We start from the raw sequence: 23918 nt of genomic DNA, 5'->3' as shown, positions 1-23918 counted from the left end.
CACTTCTTTTAAGAAGTGTTTTGTGCAGTGCACCAAAAGGTCACAACAGCAACCAGGTGAAATGGATATCCCTGTTTGCACAAATAGCTACAGAGGAAACAGTCAGAGTCTCAAACAATTACAGGCAAAAACATTTGGCTAAACTTGTCATGGCTTATAACAGTGGCATGGCTTCATTTTACCAGGGGCATTAGATTAATAACAGCTAAATATTTGGTATAAGGGCATGGGACAGTGGGTGCACCAGCAGTCCAGCACCATGTACCTAAACCGGGGCATAAAGTGGTGATTCAGAGTTTGTTGCCCCGAGAAACAAACATCCAAGAAACATATCTGGGTTGGTCCCATTTTTGTTCACTCTAGCCACCTACTCCTATGTTTTTTTGGAAATGGAGGCGTGCCCCCGGCCTCTGCATCATAATGATGCATGCAGCCATCTTATGTGTGGATAGCAAATCTAGTCCTGGTCATACCACTGTGTACAGCGTTTCCCCTATATTTCCCTTTTCGACCAAGAGACCGGTTGGATGACCAGTCTGTACTACTTTCACCCCCTATCCTTCCTGTTTGTACCAAGTCCGATGCACATACTAAATTCCCCCACCCCCACTTTATTTCTTGTTTGAACCAAGTACAAGATTCGACTCCATGAAGTAGCTTTACCTCTAACAATAGAAGAAAAAATAGGTGACGTTGGACCATCCGATCGAGAGGGGCTGAGAGGCAGAAAATGATGCACATGCAGCGACGTAGCGAGCTGGGGAAGTAGAGCTACGGCGGTTTCGAAGGAAGATATACCTGAAGGTCGTCGGGATGTGGATAGGTGGGCGGCGGGAGGCCGGATCCGCCCACAGTAGGGCAACGACGAAGGGATCGGAGGACCTCCCGCGCCGGCGCTTGGCCAGAGATAACGGTGCGGCCGGCAGTGGGTCTCGTCCCTCGCGGTCGACGACGGCCTAAATACTGCCCCTCCTCCCCTTCACCGGCGGAGGGGGATACGTCCGGATCTGTAACCAGCGGTGAGGATAGAAAGACAGTGTTTTTTGAAGGGAGAAAGACAGTGTTACCACCGCTATCTTGTTTAGATCTGGAGAGGATGAGAGTGTGTGAATAGAGCAACCCTAGCAAGCAAGCGCGGAGGCTCCGGCCTATATATACGTAGTGGGGTAGTTTTCCTTTTTCACTCCATCAAAACAATCGTTTAAAATTGTGTACGTGCCAGGTTGCTGTTTTTTTAGTTGTTGATTGTTTTTTGAGATAGCTACCCGCTTATTCCAAGTGGTGTTACGGTGTGCCGGGTCGCACTTTGTATCGTTCAAGTCTGGTACAAGACCCTCCATTAAATGAACAACCACCCCCTCGTAAAAATTGTGAACAAGCCCACGGCTAAAATTATCGGAAACGTGGGCTGCCCCAACATGCATTATTATTTATATTTTCTACTCCCTCCGTTCCTAAATATAAGTCTTTTTAGACATTTCAAATGGACTACAACATACGGATGTATGTAGACATATTTTAAAGTATGGATTCGTTCATTTTGCTCCGTATGTAGTCACTTGTTAGAATCTCTAAAAAGACTTATATTTGGGAACGGATGGAGTATGTGGGAGTATCCTCAAAACAAAATGTGAGAGTACAATATTTATTGGGCCCCTTTGTAATTGGTGCTAAATTTTGACCAAAGATTTAACTGACAAAATGTTAGTGCATGTTAACAAAAATTATATCGTTTGATTCGTATTTGAACATAGTTTTCAATGATGTAGGGGCTGTTTGGTTTCCAGCCACATATTGCCACACTTTGCCACACCTCACCTTAGGCAAATTTGACCAAGTTAGGTGGGTGTTTGGTTCTAGCCACACCTAAGACAAGAATTTTTTTATTAGCAGTGAACCCCACATGTCATAGACACAAAAAGTGTGGCAAGATTCCCTTAGGCAAGCCAAAGTGGGTCTAACAATTTGAGCAACTCAAGTTAGGCAAGTGTGGCAAAAATAATGTGGCAACATAAGACAAACATAGTCACAATCCAAACAGCCCCGTAATTTTTTGTGACATGCATGAACATTTGGTTAGTTAAATTTATAGTCAAAATTTGGCAAGGTGCATCAAATCAACACATGCAAGTATCAAAAGGAAAGTCACGGCATGCATGCATGCGTTGTACTCCCTCCGTTTCCAAATATAAGTCTTTTTAGAGATTGCAACAAGTGACTACATACGAAGCAAAATGAGTGAATCTACACTCTAAAATATGTCTACATACATCCGTATGTTGTAGTCCATTTGAAATGTCTAAAAAGACTTATATTTAGGAACGGAGGGAGTAACTAATGCATCGGTAAACGCAAATTATTGAAATATATCGAGTGCAGTGCTTTGATGTGTCGCGTCAACTCGTACAAGACCGAGAAGTTTGATTACTACAACGCCCTCTCGCCTTAACCGCACCTGCCTTTGGCTGCATGACAGGTGGGCCACCCACCTGTTGGGCCCACCTGTCATAGACGCAAAGGCAGGAGCAGTAAGTCAATGAAGCTGCGTCCCTCCCTCGCCCATGAGCGTGGTGGCTGGCAGGACTAGGAGAAGCTTTCGTTCGCTACACGCTCTCCCTCCCGCACGCGGTGGACATGCAGCAGTTCAATCGGTGTCAGATGGCCAGAAGCATACTGTAGTACTCCTCCACTGCAGTAGTACTCCATCATTGTTCGACTTCCCGAAGAGGCGAAGAGCCAAGCGCAGCCCGGACGCTCGTGTGGCAGTTTCATGTGTAGAGTAGTCTAGGATAGCGTGTACCGTGCCTGTAAGCTTAAAATCGTTGGGGTCGGCTCCATGCTTTTTTTGATTAAAATAATCTTCTGGCCCTACCTGTCATCCTGGTGATTCTAGTTTGCACGCTCATCTGGTCAAGACAGGAATATATATTTTAATTTGTGGTGGGGTAAATGTTAGAGGTTGCAGCAAATGGAGTATTGTACACTGCGGGTCTTTCAGCCAAGTTTAGAGGCAACCATGTGGGGCCAGTGCTATGATGTGTCGCGTCAACTCGTACAACGAGGAGAAGCTTGATTTTACTACTACACGCCTTCTCCCTCGCCCATGCGCGCGGTGGCTATCCCTCCCGCACGCGGTGGACGGACATGCAGCAGTGGATTCGATACTACTGTAGAAGTAGTAGTAACATCATTGTTCGTCTTCTCGAAGAGGCGAAGAGCCAAGCGCAACCCGAACGTGGCAGTTGCGAACGCTCGCGTGGCAGTCTTTGTGTAGGGGTGGGGCGTGGTGCGGAGCCTTGGAGCACGCATATAGCCAGGCTCTTGCATGAGACAAAATTGCTATTTGAGCCCACTATTGTAGTACTAGTACTTGCTAGTATAGCCCTGTAAACCGGAAAGGAGTATTTGCCTTTCTAGAGATTTCACCGCGTGCAGTACTGGCTCAAATCTCAAATCTCATCAACCAAGGCATTTTGTGATTGGAGGAATGTATCTCGTACTTTACAAAACTACCCTAATTAAACTCATGCATTAATTACGTAGTTCTCTCGTTTTCCTCTCCGCCTTGGTCGCGGTTCACAATATTGAGCACTCCTATATGACTAGACGCTCTATCTACATGCGGGACATCAAAGCATCCGGGCCCGCATGCCATCCACCAAATCACAGCGAGGTGCTACAGTCGAGACTCACCGGTCACCCCGGTGTGGCCGTCATGACCCGTCATATCACAAAACCCACCTTTACCAGCAGTGGTAAAGTGGCCTCGAGGCCAAGTTGGACTGGACGAAGCAACCATCATTTCACTGGAACGCTCGTTGAAGCCCTTTCTCCCCTTTCTTGAAGAAAACCTCACTCCAGGCTACTCACTTCTGCCATTTTTCTTCTGTACCGACGAAGGAAAGGTGGGCGAATCAGTGATGCTGCTATATTTTCATTCCAAGAATCTTCTTTTTGCGAAGCACCGACCGATTCTCACAGCCTATTCTTTTCCCGTTTTCATTGCGATTGTGGTTTCCTTTCGATTGCTTTTTGTTTGTCAGTTCATTGATGGATCCTGGAGCACTAGCCAAAGAGTTGCCGGCGGACAACCCACTGGAGACAGCGATCTCCAGGAAGCGAGCACCGACCAACGAGTTGACCATGTTGGCGGGCCAACCCATGGAGACGAAGAACTCCAAGAAACAAGCACTGGCCAAAGAGTTGACGACGTTGGCGGACGAACTCCTCAAAGAAAGTTGGAAGAACAACAAGGGCCCCACCGTGCCTACCCCAGAAACTCTAATGGACACCTATGCGAGGCTCAAGGCCGAGTTTGAGGAGATAGTCGCCGTTGAGAAGCAGTATTCCCCTGGCAAGGTGATGGCCCCCATCGAGGACGAGGAGATGGCCCCCGGAGGGATGGGATCCCTCGGTGAGCTGCACAAGGTAAAAAATAATGGCTTACCATAGTTGTGGTTTTTGATTATTTGCAATGTGCTTGCTAATATGTTAGGGTTGTGCAGGCGCCGGTGGACGTCCTTGATGATTCCGATGTCGCGGCCCGTCCCGTGGACAACGCCCCAGAGATAGTTTTCGATGTCGCGGTCCATCCTGTTGACATCGCCCCGGAGATCGATTCCGATGCCGCTGTCCATCCTGTGGACAGCGCCCCAGAGATCGATTCTGATGTCGCGGTCAGTCATGTGGACATCGCCCTAGAGATTGATTCCCATGCCGCTGTCCGTGTTGTGGTCATTGCCCGAGAGATCGATAACAAGAAATAGTTGGTCGCGCTAATCCTTTAGGGTAGTTTGCATTGCCCTGTGTTTAATTACCAGAATGATGCGTGTTATCAAACCATCTTAGGGCTAGTGCACTGTCTTGTGTGGGTGGTACTTGCTACTTTTATTTGATAGTGAATCATGTGAACCCTCTCCGAGTTATGGAAACAGATGTATCCTCACCAGCTTTTGATGTAATATATCACATGCTTAGATGTAAGTTCGAACTGTTTATCATATCAGCAGGGCTTGTTTGATGATTCTTGGTGCCAGCTATAGTACTTGCAAAACACTCAGCGAAGAGAAACGTTGGGGCTAATGAGCTCGTGGTACGCTTATACTTTTCCGTCGTCGATCGGACAATAGCCCAAGCTCCTAAAATTGCAGGCTTAGCAATCGATCAGACAATAGTCGACACGGATACATTCAGGCCTCATTTGGTTCATAGGGTAGGAAAATCGTAGCAAAAGTACAGAGACGTACAACACAAAATCATAGCAGTACAGAGACGTACTCCCTCCGTTCCAAAATAGATGACTCAACTTTGTACTACTAACTTTGAAATGGACGGAGTACAAATCCTAGGCGGGCTAGTTTGGCCTAGTGGGTTTCAGTGATATGACATGGTACAGTGCCGTCCAGTCTTCGCGTGTGGTAGCAGTATTGCGGGTACAGTAAGTTTTCTTGAAGAAGCGGAATTCAACGAAGTCATGATGGTTCCTTCGTCCGACCAACTTACAGCGGGAAAGGTTGGGCCTGCGCTACGACCGGGGTGGACCAGGATAATTTTGTGCATGGCAGGTGGACCAGGATGGTCGACGTCCCACATGTCGGCGAATGGAAAGTATTCTTTTCCGATATAGAGGACGAGCAATGAGTATTCATTGTTTATTTTTGATGAAAGCTATTGTCTCCACTGTTACGACGGAGGAGTGTGAAACACGGCAGCCCAGTGAACTTGGCATGTGCACCACTCCCTCCTTCCTCATGTAATACTACCATAGTGTTGACTATAAGGTTGGCTATAAAGGTTACAACTTTTTCTCTCTTTTTTAGACACAATTGTTTTTTATGCCTCTTTTTTTTTTTTTATTTTTTTATACCTAGGAGCACGTGTAGAGACGGGCTCTTGCAGAGCCCACTCCTTGACTTTGTCAATGCCTCTCTCTCCTCCACATAAACGGGCTTATAGGCCAGTATTTTACTGGTACTACTTGCTATGAATGCGGGCAGTTGGCGTCTGAGGGGGGGGGCTTGGAAGCGGTCCGGACTCCCGCATGGCCCACCTCACGTTATCACCATATATTTCTTGGAGTCCGTGCGCGGCGGGCGGGCGATCTCTTCTCCCTCCCCCGTCTCTCTCTTCTCAGCCGACACCCGCCGAGCGATTAGATTTCAGCTGTCGACGGTTTATTCAATTGTAGTCCCACATGTCAGTGAAATTGCAAGACAACACGTGTCCCTTCTGGTGAGCAGCGTGCGAGCCGGACTATCGGTGGTGCGACGCGTATGAGTCATAAGTGTGCTGCATTTTCTTTTGAACTTGCAAAGCGAAACATTTTTGTGCGATCGATTGATAGAAATCTAGAACAAAATGATGAGGGCGGTGCTTTCCCACGCGTTAGGTGGGCTAGTTTGAGTGATATGACGTGCTATAGTGCCGTCCACTTGCTCCATTTTTATGTAAGCAAGAGTTTACACTCTTACGTGGGAGGAGTGCGAAACACGACGGATCTAAATTTGATCGAGGGGTAACTGTTCCCTGCCAAATAATGGAGCACTGTTAATCTCCAGCGCTGGCCCACAAATTTACACCGGCATCTGTCCGAGGACATGATGGATGCCATCCAATGCTGCTCGCATACTTTTCGACAACTATATTAACTAACCGGACGAAATTCGTGCAAACAAAGCAAATTTCAAATTAACCGGATGAAATTCATTACATTTTGAAAACTTTTCCTAACAACTGGACCGAAATTCATTACATATTTCGCACAAACCATACTAAAACCTACTGTAACCCTAATCTAAACAATCGCCGGCGCCCGACCACCATGTCCGGCCATGAACCCGAGAAAGTCGGCCATTGCCTTTGCCTCCTCCTCATCCGCCTCGATAACCTCCTCCTCCGGAGCACAAGGTTCTGAAGATTTCCGCCTCCACGTCGCCGTCAAGCGGCTAATCGGTCGCCGATGTTTATCCCACCAAGCTTGGCGTCGACTGAGTGGAGGAGCGGTGGCCTTCCTGGGACCAGAGCGACGGCGACCTACCGTGTACTACTCTTCCTCGCTGCCGGCTGCGCCCGTGCATGCGCGCCGGCTTCGTGGTACTGGCGACGAAGGGCAGTCGGGGGGGGGGGGAGCCGGCGATCTCCTTCGTCTGCTCCTGCGACAGTACGTCCAAGAGAGCTTTGGAGCGCGCCCTGAGGGGAGCCGCCGATATCCTTCATCTGCTCCTGCGATAGTACGTCCAAGAGAGCTTTGGAGCGCGCCCGAAGTGGAGCCGACGATGTCCTTCGTCTGCTCTTGCGACAGTAGGTCCAAGAGAGTTTTGAAGCGCCAGGAGGCCATGGTTGGAGTGGTGCCGATAGAAGGAAGGGACCGGAGGAGAATGAGTGTGGGTCTTTGGCTATGGCTGGGATCTGGGGCTCAAGTTAATATAGCGGGCGAATGGCAATGAGCCGCGGCGGACGGATGGACGGCTGGCGCCGGAGTAGGTTCGTCGGGCATGAATGCGGATGCTGCTTCAGTGACTTAACTACATGTGTGTTGGGTCACTGACATGTGGGCCCAACGGGCATCTGGCCCGCATGTCAGTGACAAACCAACTGCACCTGCAGTTAAGTCCGGTGAATGCGGCATTGACATTCTAGAGAGATGGTGACCGTTTCAGGCGGGAAGCGCGCACTAGCGATGGAAGGGGTTTCGGTAGGCTAGGGCGGTCAGACGCTGGCGTGGTGGTAAAATTTTAACGCATGCATGACGAGCCTTTGAAGTGTATGCGGCACGTATTGACAACCAGGCGTCCATGCAACTGGTCTTGTCGCCAGCTAGCCTTCGACGACCACCATTAGACACCACACAACCATGCATAACTTATGAATAATGGACGAATCGATCAGACACACACTCGTGTGTAGTGGCACTATGATCGGTCGCTCACGATAGTACATACTCTGTACCATAGTACCCTCTCTAGCTAGGCTGTTTTATATATTGTCGTTGTGATGGACGATATACATGAGCAAGGCGCCGAGTCCTGAGTATGATCGTTGGTGTTGAGCCAGGTGAATACATGCTCGGCGTTTGCGGAGGCCTCCATCAAACATCTAAATAGTAATGTCAGGCACCGCCGGGGTGCGCAGGTGATGGGCCCGCCATTTGCGTTGTGCCATGAGCAGGACTTTGATTGAGAGGGCAACATGCATGCATTAGCATGGTTTGATATCGTGAGCGTGCGTGTCTGCACGCATACATGCTACTTGCCTCTATAGACGGTGTGCGCTAATGTGTGCATCACGTATAATATAAGTATCAAAGTGAGCTATCAACACAAGTTCGATGACCGCCAATGCATTTTACTCGGTAATAAATGGCCAGGATTGAAGGGGAATCCAAATTTCCTTCATCTTTTGTCCTTGAGCTCTTGACAAACCAATGCACTATACGGTTGTCCGACCACTCCACCCCAGAGCTCTCACCAAGCGTCGTTCATGCCACCGCGCCGCACACTAACCGGTAAGGAAACGATGGCATCCCGCCGCGCCGAGTTCCTTGCCGCCCATGACCGCACACAAAATGGTAGGGAAGCGATGGCATCCCGCCGTGCCGAGTCCATCGCCGCTCGCGACCTCACACCTACGTGGACGGAATTTGAAGCTGCCAAGGCCGAATGGGCAGTAGAGCAAGAGGCGGCCAAAGCCGCACAGAGGGAGCAGAGAAGTCAGAAAGCACTCAAGAAAAGAGGGGGCCGCCGCCGCAAGAAAGAAGAGGACACACGCGCTACTACGGAGAGGTCGGCGGAGATCCAAGGACGGTGGGGTGTCGTTGACAAAGCCGGGAAGGAGAACGATGGCGTCTGGCCAGCGTGTGAGAAGTAGTTGTAGTAGTAGTAGTTAGTGTGTGTGTCTGTGTCTGAGTACGAGCATGTACCGATACTACTATTTACTACTGTAGTTTTTGGAGCAAATTACCAGTACATTAGCCTAGACTCAATGGAAAATTCCTATCCTATGCATCAAATGGCATCTCTTTCTCTATAGGAATTGAGATGCATGTCATCTCACTTCCTATGATTTTCATATTCCTATAAAATTCCTATCCTATGAACGAAAGGAGGCCTCTACTAGAGTAACTACTGTAGCTAGCAGTACTGCTGGTATAGTAGTTTTCTTGAAGAAGCGGAATTCAACGAAGTCATGATGGTTCCTTTGTGTGAGCAACTTCACAGTGGGAAAGGTTGGGCCTATGATTTGATGGCTCATAAGTCATTATTACTGCGGCGCGACAACCGGGGTGACTCTCCCTTGGAGTTCTGCGTGTATGGCAAGTGGACCAAGATGGTCGACGTCTCACATGTTGGCGAACGGAAGTATTCTTTCCGATATCAAGGAGCAAGGAAACCGCGTGGTATAGTATCACTGCTGATTTTTTTTCTGATGAATGCTAGCGTTTCAACTCTTTCGACGAAGGAGTGCCAAACAAGGCATGTGCTGGATGTCCCACACGTCAGCGAAAGGAGTGGGACATGAACAGCGTGGTAGAGCGTCTCCACTTCTTCCACTTCTGGGTCGGAGACCACACGTAGTAGTACTAGTGGTATGAACGATACAAAGTGCGACCTGGAGAGAAAGACACGTCTAGTTGGAAGGTCTCGGGGCATACACGTAAACAAATATAAAACTTAATATGTGCCTCCAATTAATATAGTAGTAGTAGAGTACTTAGGCACGTACTCCATAACATCACCGTGCATTGCACGTACAACATTTAGTGGTACGTAGTAGACAAATGCCTATATGCCACGCATGTTCATACTATTTGTGCCTTTCTACTTCACTTACTGCGCTACATTACTCAGGTTCGTACGTCCACTCCTGGGTACATGTCCATCTTGTAGTTCCAGTCCCACGTGTTCTTTATAGATGGAACGATCCACATCATCGCAGTTAGTGTGGCTCCCCACGATGGAGACTCATCCAAACTATGGCCAGCCTCGACGCGGAGCAGTCGCGTGCACCGGGAAGCGGCGCTCTCTCGGCCGTCGCGCTGCTTCAAAGCCGGCGCCAGTGAGAGGTCGCCTCCGCTCTGGTCGGACATTAATGCGGCACTGACGCTCCTGGGCGACGCTGACCGTTTCATGCGGGAAGCGCACGCTGGCAAGGGAGTATTGGTTTTGAACCGTTTCGGGTGTAGTACTGGTAGTTTGCAAAACTACTCAATTATTGCAATCAGTTTCCTAAGAAATTGTGGTAAAAACGTTATTCCACAGCCCTCTTCCCTTCTCCTTCCTCTTACACCGCCCGCGCACGTCCGCGTAAAGCAACCAGTCAACCCTTATATAGGAGTGCTAGCACAAAAGATGCATGCATGACCATTAAAATTTCCAGATTAAAGCGCCGTTCCGGCGGGAGTATGACGTATGTCGTTACCTTCGGCCGGGCCATGGCTACCGGGCAACGGCGACCAGAGAAGAGGCGGCGGGAGGGGAATGAATGCAGCTACTGTTTGGGTTCGCCGTCCGGCTTAAATAAATGCGCACCATCACATGTACCCGCGGGTGCACAAATTGTAACATACGTGTCTGCTTAAGTGGGCGTCACGTAACTGGTGTGTGTGTGAGATTCTGAGAGACAGAGTGCGTGTGTGCGACTTTACTCTTCGGACATGTACTCAACCTTTTGCATCAGATATAAGTATAATGGTATTACACTTTAGCTAGTGATTTACGTGGCCATGTTAACATGGTTGTGTAAAAAAATGTCACTTCCTGCTCGTGATTTGCGTTATATAATTACAAGCAAGATGCTTGTGCATTGCACGGAACATCAATATGCATTTTTTACAAAACACCTGTTGTGATTGACCCATGTAGGAGTAATCCAATGTGTAAAAACTAATGATATCTCGAGAATTTTATCGGAAAACTTGTATCTCGAGAATTTCATCGAATAAATGAAAGATGAGAGATAAGGTGAGGAGTAGTGGAGCGTGGTGGTGCCTGGGCGGAGGCATGGGGATGGACGGCGCCGGCAGGCGGCAGCGGCCACCATGCTAGATTGTTCCAGAGACTTCCTTTTTTAATTGCTCAGCAATGAGGTTGTGGGAGATAAGGATGTGGAGAGAGGTGCGGGTATCTTTTGTAAAATTATCATAGTTTGCTTTCTATGCGTCAGATATAGATCGGACGGTCTATATTACAAGATGGCAGGAACACCATCATCACCAACTCGGTTTTTTTATAAGATTAGAGATGATAAGTTTGCTAACTACTAAAGTAAACTGGGATTTGTCCATGTTATACAAGTAAATTAAGGTGATTGTTTATCATACGGGTAAGGTTGGACGAAGGGTGGTAGGAACAAATGCTCCGCCTGGAGCATGTGTGTGTGAGATGGAGTCTTAGTGTGTGCGTGTGTGTCTGGGGGGCGGTGGGTGGGTGGGTGCGTGTGTGTGTGAGAGAGAGATGGAGTCTTAGTGTGTGTCTGGGGGTGGGTGGGTGGGTGCGTGCGTGTGTGGGGGGGAGGGGTGGGGGTGCTCGTGTGTTTGTGTGTGTGTGTGTGTGTGTGATGCGGGGTCCTCGGTGGCGGATGTAATTTAAGTGTGCATGGCTTCATCACAGAGAGGTGATGTGTATGGCAGAGGCCACCAACGATGGGGTGCGAGAGAGAAAAGGCCCGTAGAGAGGGAAGAGAAGGTGTGTGCGCGTGAGAGGAGTCGACATCGATAGAACGTGTTTATTCGAGAGACACCGAGGAAGACTACTATATATCGATGGTCCATGTAGGCGGGAATTAAACGAAGGGATGGTCTTATTAGTTTCGGGGATATAGGGGAAGAGTGAGAGGGGGGTAGCTAGAAGGAGATTGTTAAGTGTGAGTGTGTGTTTCCAGACGGAGGTTATGTGCACACAAGAAGAGAACGATTCGATGTGGCGTTAGGGTTGAGGGTAATTAACTATGTATGGAGACATAGAGACCTTGAACGTGCATGTGCGAGAGGTATACATGTATACGTGGATGTGTGTGTGTGCGCGCGCGCATGGTCGAGATAAAAGTAAAAAGACATAAGTCATAAGATCAACGACATGGGAGAGACGGATCGACATGACAATATGCATGCATGTGAGAGTGCAGGGAAGAAGGCCCGACAATTGAGCATGTGTTTTTGTCTCTAAGAGATAGTGGCGTGGGCTGGAGCATGCATCTATGGCGACCAGAGGGAGTGAGACACAACAATTGTGCAAAAGAGATCAACCTATAAATGCATGTATGGAGAGACATATATGGTGTGGGTGATAGGAAGCAAGAGTGCGTGCGAGAAAGAAATGTTGACAGAGAAACTAGAGAATCTCTAGGGAGAGAGAGTGTGTGTGAGAGAAAGATACAGAGATGGAAATGCTAGCTAGAGGGACATCGGCTAGTTTGAGTGTTGGAGATGACCACCGGGTGGTTCATAGGGTGAAGTTATGTGTGTGTGAGAGAAAGATAAAAAGAGGGCAATTGACTGCATGTAGAGAGAAACATACATAGTGTGCATGATAGGAAGCAAGAGTGAGGGCGAGAAAGAAGGTTGATGGAGAAACAGATAAATAGAAAGATAAAGATGCTAGCTATTGTGCGTTAGAGATAGGAGTCGAGTGGATCAGATGGCTGAGTTATGTGTGTGGGTGTGAGAGAGATGAAGAAAGGGTGCATGGACTCACATACAAACAAATATCGGAGAGAAATGAGATCCCGAGAGACGAAGTTTTGTGTCTGCGAGAGAGAAAGATATTTCACAACGAGAGTGATAGCTAGAGAGACATATGAGGGAACACAAGATATCTCTAGGGAGAGAGAGTGTGTGTGAGTGACATACAAGAGAATGGTGGAGAGATATGAGACGCTGGGAGACAGAGTTTGTGTTTGTGTGTGAGAAAGAGATATTTAAGAGGAAGAGTCGTAGCTTCTCATACCTAAGGAGCGAAAGAGATCTCTGTGTGAGAGGGTGTGTGCGAGTGGCACACAGGGGAATAGTAGAGAGAAATGAGACCCCGGGAGACGAAGTTTGTGTTTGTGTGAGAGAAAGAGATACCACATGGAGAATCATAGTTAGAGACACGTAGTAGGGAGCGAGATATACTTAGAGAGAGATAGAGTGATGGAGGTCGAGCGAGAGAGTACCGTCAGTGTGTTACGAAGATAAAAGATCATTGTCGACATACAGGTAGCACGAGAGATACCCGAGAGACAATGAACGTGTATAGGTCTAGAGAGATACTCCTATATAAACATGAGTGATAGCTATATGAGACGAATATCTGGATTAAAGGGGATTCAAATATTTAAACTGGAGATCACGACATCGATAATATCATAATGCAAATTGGTGTATCGAACATGCATATTCATTTGAATTTGGGGACACATGTAATGTTATAAAGTTTATCAATATTAGTGATCCATATATTCTTTAATTAGAGACAATGCATGGTTTATATGCAATTAATGTCTAAATGGGGTTACACTATATGTTGCGTGTGTGAAACATATTATACATGTTTGGGAAGTAAAAAAAAAACCCACATGAAATACACATTAATTGGAGACAGTTAGCGAGGAATGCATACATTGGATTTCAACATAAAGTGGTTTCAAATATTTGAAAATCGAAATTAAGATGGATACAGCCTTATGAATCTGAGATCATGCCATTTGTAAACCATATTTATGTATAAAGGGTGTTGTGCTTTTGAAAGTATATATATAAAAAATGATGTATATAGAATTTCATTCCAATCGAAAATGGATCCTGCCCGAACAAAAATAGAATACAAACTGGATTCGAATTGAGTTGGCACGGTAAACGTGCACTTTTGCTCTACAAAAATTTGAACGAAGCGGGGAAAGTCGCAGTAACCGCCCGAAACCAAAATCTGCGAGCTGGAAATTACTGCCTATCCCTGCCATGCAAAGCCTATCGGCTCGATTTCTATAGGTTTCGATAGGGGTAGGTTTGTAATTTCACTCAAACTTGACATAACCGCCTCTCACCCAGATTCATACACGGTGGGCGCCAAAACACAGTGTCTCCTTGGCCGAAATCGACTCCCTCCCCGATTCATACACGGTGAGCGCCAAAAAACAAACTCTCGTCGGCAAATATTCGGTGTATGCGAGATTACCGTCCTATCCCCAACCGACTAACATTGTTGTGATGTAGGAAATTTTAAACGGGGGCTAAGTTTGTAAATTTCCTCGCATTTGAGACAAGCGCGCCCTGAAGACATGGTTTCCCCCTTCCTCTCTCCCTCCATTTCCCCATTTGTACTCCGTGGGCGCCAAAACACCCTGTTCACCCCAGCCTCCTCCGTCCGCCACCCCATCCACCACCGTCCTCCTCCACCATGCCGGAGCTGATGCCCCGACGCCGTCGGCCATTACAAGAGATCGACCTCTCTCATCCACGGCTTCGGACCGGGATCCTTGCATCCCGTCCTCTCGCTTCATCCCCGTCGTCTTCCACCTTGCCGGCGCTGCTCCCACGACCGTCTCGTCCACCGCGCCCGCCGCCACCGTCTACCCTCCTAGATCTGCTTCCACGCTGCCGACAGCCATCGCTACCGTAGTACCGTCAAAATCTCAGCAGATGCATACACGACGCCGCACCAAAGGCGGTACTCTTTCGTATCTTCTCAACTTATTTATCGCAGCAAGAAAATAGATCGCCACTGCTTTACTCTGATTTCTTGTCCATCACTTACTTGTTAGTTGAAAGCAAATATTGGTTGCGAAGTTTCCTTTGTCCGGTTTGCACCTTCAGATCCGCCATGGCACGCTCAACACTATACTCGCAATGCTTATGGTTTTCCCTTTTATATTCCACACTAGTTAAATGACAGTAGACTAAATTTCAAAATTGGGCCATCCGATTTTTGAGAGATCGCCGGAGTTCGCCGGCGCGAAGGAAGGGGCTCGGGTGGGGACGGTAGTTGTGGGGGGCGGTGGTGGGGCCTCGCCGAATGAAGAAAACTCGACGAGGGTGGGGGCGGGGCTGGGGGGTGGTGGTGGCGGAGGAACACAGGTGGTGGGGGCCGGTGGTTCGGCCGGCGGCCCATGCGGTGTTCTATATGGGAAGCATAGTATGTTCCTTGTCAGGAAGGGGAGCAGGGACATCTACAGTCGACACGTCTATTGGGCCGGTTTTGCTAAATGATTTCGCACTTCGAGTTGGTCTGCCGTAATACCTCGGAAATGGTGGGAGCCGCGCGGTCTCTGATAGACTAAACTGATAGTAACAGCTGTGCACCTTCAGATGAATAGAGCTGGCCTATAGGTGATTTATAGGCTGCATATTAGTAGCGGCAAAACCCTATGTTTTCCAGTCAATTCCGCTTTCCCGATTTATTTATGGTGGTTATGGTGTACCCCTATTATCTACACTACGATCTGCCTACTGGCTCTGCGCTCTTGTTATCATGGTTTGGCAATAAACTTTCTATACGGTATATTATGAACCTATCATCTGCCAACTATCCTTACATCTGGGGCCCCAAACAGGGAGCCTATTTTTTGTGTGTAGTTGTGCCAGATTATATTAATCTACTCACCATATTACATCACACATGGGCTCTCTCATCAGAATCCAGTGATAGCACACAAGGGTTTACAGGGAGCCTCTATTATATTACAATATCCTCTGCATTACAAAGATAATCTCACTACTATTTGTGTTTTCATGCTTTACAGATATTGTACGTAATTACAATGAATATAAGAATGCGCACATCAGAAGAATATTGCGGAACAGTTCAATGGGTATCAAACTTGGCATCAAGGGATTGAGGTCCATTGTGGATTGATACGTCTCCAACGTATCTATAATTTGATTGTTCCATGCTATTATATTATCTGTTTTGGATGTTTATGGGCCTTATTAAACACTTTTATATTATTTTTGGGACTAACCTATTGACCCAGAGCCCAGTGCTAGTTCCTGTTTTTTCCCCTTGTTTCAGTGTTTCGAAGAAAAGGAATATCAAACGGAGTCAAAACGGAATGAAACCTTCTAGAGAAATTATTTTTGGAAGGAAAGCAACCCGGGGGACTTGCAGTCCACGTCAAGGAAGCAACGAGGAAGGCACGAGGCAGGGGGGCGCGCCCACCCCCTGGGAGTGCCCTCCACCCTCGTGGGCCCCTCGTGGCTCCCCTGACGTACTTCTTTCACCTATATATACCCATATACCCTAAAACGATCGGGGAACAAAATAGATCGGGAGTTCTGCCGCCGCAAGCCTCTATAGCCACCGAAAACCAATCGGGACCCTGTTCCGGCACCCTGCTGGAGGGGGGGAACCCTCACCCGTGGCCATCTTCATCATCCCGACGCTCTCCATGACGAGGAGGGAGTAGTTCACCCTCGGGGCTGAGGGTATGTACCAGTAGCTATGTGTTTGATCTCTCTCTCTCTCTCTCTCTCGTGTTCTTGATTTGGCACGATCTTGATGTATCGTGAGCTTTGCTATTATAGTTGGATCTTATGATGTTTCTCCCCCTCTACTCTCTTGTAATGGATTGAGTTTCCCCTTTGAAGTTATCTTACCGGATTGAGTCTTTTAATGATTTGAGAACACTTGATGTATGTCTTGCGTGGGATACCCGTGGTGACAATGGGGTATTCTATTGTTCCACTGGATGTATGTTTTGGTGATCAATATGCGGGTTCCGCCCATGAACCTATGCATAGGGGTTGGCACACGTTTTTGTCTTGATTCTCCGGTAGAAACTTTGGGGCACTCTTTGAGGTTCTATATGTTGGTTGAATCGATGAATCTGAGATTGTGTGATGCACATCGTATAATCATACCCACAGATACTTGAGGTGACATTGGAGTATCTAGGTGACATTAGGGTTTTGGTTGATGTGTGTCTTAAGGTGTTATTTTACAACGAACTCTAGGGCTGTTTGTGACACTTATAGGAATAGCCCAATGGATTGATCGGAAAGAATAACCTTGAGGTGGTTTCGTACCCTACCATAATCTCTTCGTTTGTTCTCCGCTATTCGTGACTTTGGAGTGACTCTTTGTTGCATGTGGAGGGATAGCTATATGATCCAATTATGTTATTATTGTTGAGAGAACTTGCACTAGTGAAAGTATGAACCCTAGGCCTTGTTTCAACGCATTGCAATACCGTTACTCTCACTTTTACCGCTCGCTACCTTGCTGTTTTTATATTTTCAGATTACAAATACCCATATCTACCATCCATATTGCACTTGTATCACCATCTCTTCGCCGAACTAGTGCACCTATACAATTTACCATTGTATTGGGTGTGTTGGGGACACAAGAGACTCTTTGTTATTTGGTTGCAGGGTTGTTTGAGAGAGACCATGTTCATCCTACGCCTCCCACGGATTGATAAACCTTAGGTCATCCACTTGAGGGAAATTTGCTACTGTCCTACAAACCTCTGCACTTGGAGGCCCAACAACGTCTACAAGAAGAAGGTTGTGTAGTAGACATCAAGCTCTTTTCTGGCGCTGTTGCCGGGGAGGTGAGTGCTTGAAGGTATATCTTTAGATCTTGCAATCGAATCTTTTAGTTTCTTGTTTTATCACTTGTTTAGTTTATAAAAGAAAACTACAAAAAATGGAATTAAGGGTGCCTCATATGCTTCATCTTTTTAATGTCTTTCGTGAAAATGATGGGAAGGAAAATTGTGCTCAAGTACTAGAAGAAGAATTACATAGAATGCTTGGCATAAAATATGAGCATGATTGCAATGTTGTTAGTATGAATTCTTTGAGTACCCATTATGCTAATGATATGCAAAGCCACAAGCTTGGGGATGCTATGTTTGATGAAGATGATATGTTTAGTCCCCCATGTTTTGATGAGAAAATTTATTATGATGAAAGCATGCCTCCTATTTATGATGATTATTGTAATGACACGTATGCTATAAAGAATGAAGATAACCATGAAAATTGTCATCATGATTTTAATTTTCAATTGGATTATGCTTCACATGATAGTTCTTTTGTTGAGTTTGCTCCCACTACTATTCATGAGAGGAAATTTGCTTATGTGGAGAGTAATAAAATTTCTATGCTTGTAGATCATGAAAAGAATGCTTTTGGTGCTGGTTATATTGTTGAATTCATTCATGATGCTACTGAAAATTATTATGAGGGAGGAATATATGCTTGTAGGAATTGCAATGATATCAAGTTTCCTCTCTATGTGCTTAAAATCTTGAAGTTATGCTTGTTTTACCTTCCTATGCAAGTTGATTCTTGTTCCCATAAGTTGTTTGCTCACAAAATCCCTATGCATAGGAAGTGGGTTAGACTTAAATGTGCTAGTCATATTCTTCATGATGCTCTCTTTATGTTTCAATTCTTATCTTTTATGTGAGCATCATTGAAATCATTATGCCTAGCTAGGGGCATTAAACGATAGTGCATGTTGGGAGGCAACCCAATTTTATTTTAGTTTCTTGCTTTTTGGTTCTGTTTAGGAATAAATAATCCATCTAGCTTCTGTTTAGATGTGGTTTTGTGTTTTAATTAGTCTTTGTGCCAAGTAGAACCTTTGGGAAGACTTGGGTGAAGTCTTTACGATCATGCTGCAAAAAACAGAAACTTTAGCACTCACGAGATTAGCTAAAACTTTTTACTGGAGAGTGATATTTAGTTTATTATTTTTGCAGATGATTACTAGACAAATTCCTTAGGTCCACCAATTTATTTTAGAATTTTTTGAGTGCCAGAAGTTTGCGTTAGTTACAGATTACTACAGACTGTTCTGTTTTTGACAGATTCTGTTTTCATTGTGTTGCTTGCTTATTTTGATGAATCTATGGCTAGTAAAATAGTTTATAAACCATAGAGAAGTTGGAATACAGTAGGTTTAACACCAATATAAATAAAGAATGATTTCATTACAGTACCTTGAAGTGGTGTTTTGTTTTCTTTCGCTAACGGAGCTTACGAGTTTTCTGTTAAGTTTTGTGTTGTGAAGTTTTCAAGTTTTGGGTAAAGATTCGATGGACTACGGAATAAGGAGTGGCAAGAGCCTAAGCTTGGGGATTCCCAAGGCACCCCAAGGTAATATTCAAGGACAACCAAGAGCCTAAGCTTGGGGATGCCCCGGATGGCATCCCCTCTTTCGTCTTCGTTCATCGGTAATTTTACTTGGAGCTATATTTTTATTCACCACATGATATGTGTTTTGCTTGGAGTGTCATTTTATTTTCTTTCGTTTTGCTTGATGTTTGAATAAAATACCAAGATCTGAAATTCTTAAATGTTAGAGAGTCTTCACATAGTTGCATAATTATTTAACTACTCATTGATCTTCACTTATATCTTTCGGAGTAGTTTGTTGTTTGCTCTAGTGCTTCACTTATATCCTTTTAGAGCACGACGGTGGCTTTATTTTGAAGAAATAGATGAACTCTCATGCTTCACTTATATCATTTTGAGAGTCTTAAATAGCATGGTAATTTGCTTTGGTTATGAATTTAGTCCTGATATGATGGGCATCCAAGAGGGATATAATAAAAACTTTCATATAAAGTGCATTGAATACTATGAGAAGTTTGATTCTTTATGATTGTTTTGAGATATGAAGATGGTAATATTAGAGTCATGCTAGAGGATTAGTTGTGCATTTGAGAGATACTTGTGTTAAAGTTTGTGATTTCCGTAGCATGCACGTATGGTGAACCATTATGTGATGAAGTCGGAGCATGATTTATTTATTGATTGTCCTCCTTATGAGTGGCGGTCGGGGACGAGCGATGGTCTTTTCCTACCAATCTATCCCCCTAGGAGCATGCGCGTAGTACTTTGTTTTGATAACTAATAGATTTTTCCAATAAATATGTGAGTTCTTTATGACTAATGTTGAGTCCATGGATTATACGCACTCTCACCCTTCCACCATTGCTGGTCTCTCTAATACCGCGCACCTTTCGCCGGTATCATACACCCACCATATACCTTCCTCAAAACAGCCACCATACCTACCTATTATGGCATTTCCATAGCCATTCCGAGATATATTGCCATGCAACTTTCCACTGTTCCATTTATTATGACACGCTCCATCATTGTCATATTGCTTTGCATGATCATGTAGTTGACATCGTATTTGTGGCAAAGCCATCGTTCATAATTCTTTCATACATGTCACTCATGAGTCATTGCACATCCCGGTACACCGCCGGAGGCATTCATATAGAGTCATGTTTTGTTCTAAGTATTGAGTTGTAATTCTTGAGTTGTAAGAAAATAAAAGTGTGATGATCATCATTATTAGAGCATTGTCCCAGTGAGGAAAGGATGATGGAGACTATGATTCCCCCACAAGTCGGGATGAGACTTCAGATGAAAAAAATGAGAGAAAAAGAGAGAAGGGGCAATGCTACTATCCTTTTACCACACTTGTGCTTCAAAGTAGCACCATGATCTTCATGATAGAGAGTCTCCTATGTTGTCACTTTCATATACTAGTGGGAATCTTACATTATAGAACTTGGCTTGTATATTCCAATGATGGGCTTCCTCAAAATGCCCTAGGTCTTCGTGAGGAAGCAAGTTGGATGCACACCCACTTAGTTTCTTTTTGAGCTTTCATATACTTATAGCCCTAGTGCATCCGTTGCATGGCAATCCCTACTCAGTCACATTGATATCTATTGATGGGCATCTCCATAGCCCGTTGATACGCCTAGTTGATGTGAGACTATCTTCTCCCTTTTTGTCTTCTCCACCACCACCATTCTATTCCACCTATAGTGCTATGTCCATGGCTCACGCTCATGTATTGCGTGAAGATTGAAAAAGTTTGAGAACATCAAAAGTATGAAACAATTGTTTGGCTTGTCATCGGGGTTGTGCATGATTTAAATATTTTGTGTGATGAAGATAGAGCATAGCCAAACTATATGATTTTGTAGGGATAACTTTCTTTGGCCATGTTATTTTGAGAAGACATGATTGCTTTATTAGTATGCTTGAAGTATTATTGTTTTCATGTCAATATTAAACTTTTGTTTTGAATCTTACGGATCTGAATATTCTTTCCACAATAAAGAAGATATCATTGATAAATATGTAATGTAGCATTCCACATCAAAAATTCTGTTTTTATCATTTACCTACTCGAGGACGAGTAGGAATTAAGCTTGGGGATGCTGATACGTCTCCAACGTATCTATAATTTTTGATTGTTCCATGCTATTATATTATCTGTTTTGGATGTTTATGGGCCTTATTAAACACTTTTATATTATTTTTGGGACTAACTTATTGACCCAGAGCCCAGTGCCAGTTCCTGTTATTTCCCTTGTTTCAGCGTTTCGAAGAAAAGGAATATAAAACAGAGTCGAAACGGAATGAAACCTTCTGGAGAAGTTATTTTTGGAAGGAAAGCAACCCGGGGGACTTGGAGTCCACGTCAAGGAAGCAACGAGGCAGGCATGAGGCAGGGGGGGCGCCCACCCCCTGGGCGCGCCCTCCACCCTCGTGGGCCCCTTGTGGCTCTCCTGACGTACTTCTTTCACCTATATATACCCATATACCCTAAAACGATCGGGGAACAGAATAGATCGGGAGTACCGCCGCCGCAAGCCTCTGTAGCCACCAAAAACCAATCGGGACCCTATTCCGGCACCCTGCCGGAGGGGGGGGGACCCTCACCGGTGGCCATCTTCATCATCCCGGCGCTGTCCATGACGAGGGAGTAGTTCACCCTCGGGGCTGAGGGTATGTACCAGTAGCTACGTGTTTGATCTCTCTCTCTCTCGTGTTCTTGATTTGGCTCGATCTTGATGTATCGCGAGCTTTGCTATTATAGTTGGATCTTATGATGTTTCTCCCCCTCTACTCTCTTGTAATGGATTGAGTTTCCCATTTGAAGTTATCTTATCGGATTGAGTCTTTTAATGATCTGAGAACACTTGATGTATGTCTTGTGTGGGATACCCATGGTAACAATGGGGTATTCTATTGATCCACTTGATGTATGTTTTGGTGATCAACTTGCGGGTTCCGCCCATGAACCTATGCATAGGGGTTGGCACACGTTTTTGTCTTGATTCTCCGGTAGAAACTTTGGGGCACTCTTTGAGGTTCTATATGTTGGTTGAATAGATGAATCTGAGATTGTGTGATGCATATCGTATAATCATACCCACGGATACTTGAGGTGACATTAGGGTTTTGGTTGATGTGTGTCTTACGGTGTTATTTTACTACGAACTCTAGGGCTGTTTGTGACACTTATAGGAATAGCCCAATGGATTGATCGGAAAGAATAACTTTGAGGTGGTTTCGTACCCTACCATAATCTCTTCGTTTGTTCTCCGCTATTAGTGACTTTGGAGTGACTCTTTGTTGCATGTTGAGGGATAGTTATATGATCCAATTATGTTATTATTGTTGAGAGAACTTGCGCTAGTGAAAGTATGAACCCTAGGCCTTGTTTCAACGCATTGCAATACCATTTACGCTCACTTTTACCGCTCGCTACCTTGCTGTTTTTATATTTTCAGATTACAAATACCCATATCTACCATCCATATTGCACTTGTATCACCATCTCTTCGCCGAACTAGTGCACCTATACAATTTACCATTGTATTGGGTGTGTTGGGGACACAAGAGACTCTTTGTTATTTGGTTGCAGGGTTGTTTGAGAGAGACCATCTTCATCCGACGCCTCCCACGGATTGATAAACCTTAGGTCATCCACTTGAGGGGAATTTGCTAATGTCCTACAAACCTCTGCACTTGGAGGCCCAACAACGTCTAAAAGAAGAAGGTTGTGTAGTAGACATCATGGATAAAATGAAACCCACATGCTCCCGACCTATAGATTCGTATTCAGAATATGATCCTAATGACTATTCTGAGCTACAGGTGTCAAAGGCAGATGGCCTATCCTGTTCACCCAATAAGGTGCATGTTCTAATTTGGCAAGGTTCTATTGGTTGCACATATCTTGCATAAGGTGTCTTGCATTTCTTTTGCTTCGTTGCACCCCCAGCTACTTAGTTTACTCATGATATATGTGAAGATGCCATGCCCATCCATTATCAACACCTATTCCATTTGTCGTCATACCATGTTTTTTCCATTCAAATGCTGTTATTGTGTTTTCGGACATCCAAAAGGAAGAGGGTGATTGCAGAACCTGAAGGAGTACAAGTAAAGTCCTTGAAAAAGGTGGTGCTACCGGAGAAATCACATAGCACCCGACGTATCTTGGCGATAGAACCAGCGCCGCAAAACCTAGGACATCGCAACTATGCTGGTCGCTGCTTTGCTCTTGTGAGTACCTATTGTCCTATCGTTGTCCTTACATTCATACCTGGTGGATTATGTGACATCATTGTGCATTATAGCTTGCTTATAAACTGTTCACTCCAAATTATTAGATCTATATTAATGCTTAAATTAATGTAGAATAAACCCAATGCATATGAAGAAATTTAGTTCTGCATTGTTCTTGTAAGTATCTGTTGTCCTTATACTTGTCAGCTAGTTCTTCATGTACACTTTGCAGCTTATTTTCCCTTGCCCTCCATTTTTCTACACATCAGATCTACATTTACTCTTGCCAAAATATTGAATAAAACCAATGTTACTGAAGAAGTTTAGCTCCACATTGCTCTTGTCAGTGCCTTCTGCCTGTATGCTGTATTTGCATTTGTACTCTGGATCTTAAGTTAAATAATCGCCATTTGTTCCTATATTTTCACATCTATATTTACTCTTAACAAAATGTAGAATAAAGGCAATACTCTTGAAGAAGAGTGTGAGGTAAACTTCTTGAATTGCCCCCCATCAATTTGGACAAGGCCTTTATAGAGCCTGTCTTCACTACTAATGTAAGTTTGTCCTCCTCGAGCCTTCAAACTTTATTGATTATATTTGG

The sequence above is a fragment of the Triticum aestivum genome, chromosome 7D, assembly GCF_018294505.1.
Source record: "Triticum aestivum cultivar Chinese Spring chromosome 7D, IWGSC CS RefSeq v2.1, whole genome shotgun sequence".
Taxonomy (NCBI): domain Eukaryota; kingdom Viridiplantae; phylum Streptophyta; class Magnoliopsida; order Poales; family Poaceae; genus Triticum; species Triticum aestivum.
The sequence above is the reverse complement of the archived record's forward strand: the minus strand, read 5'-3'. Positions refer to the sequence as shown.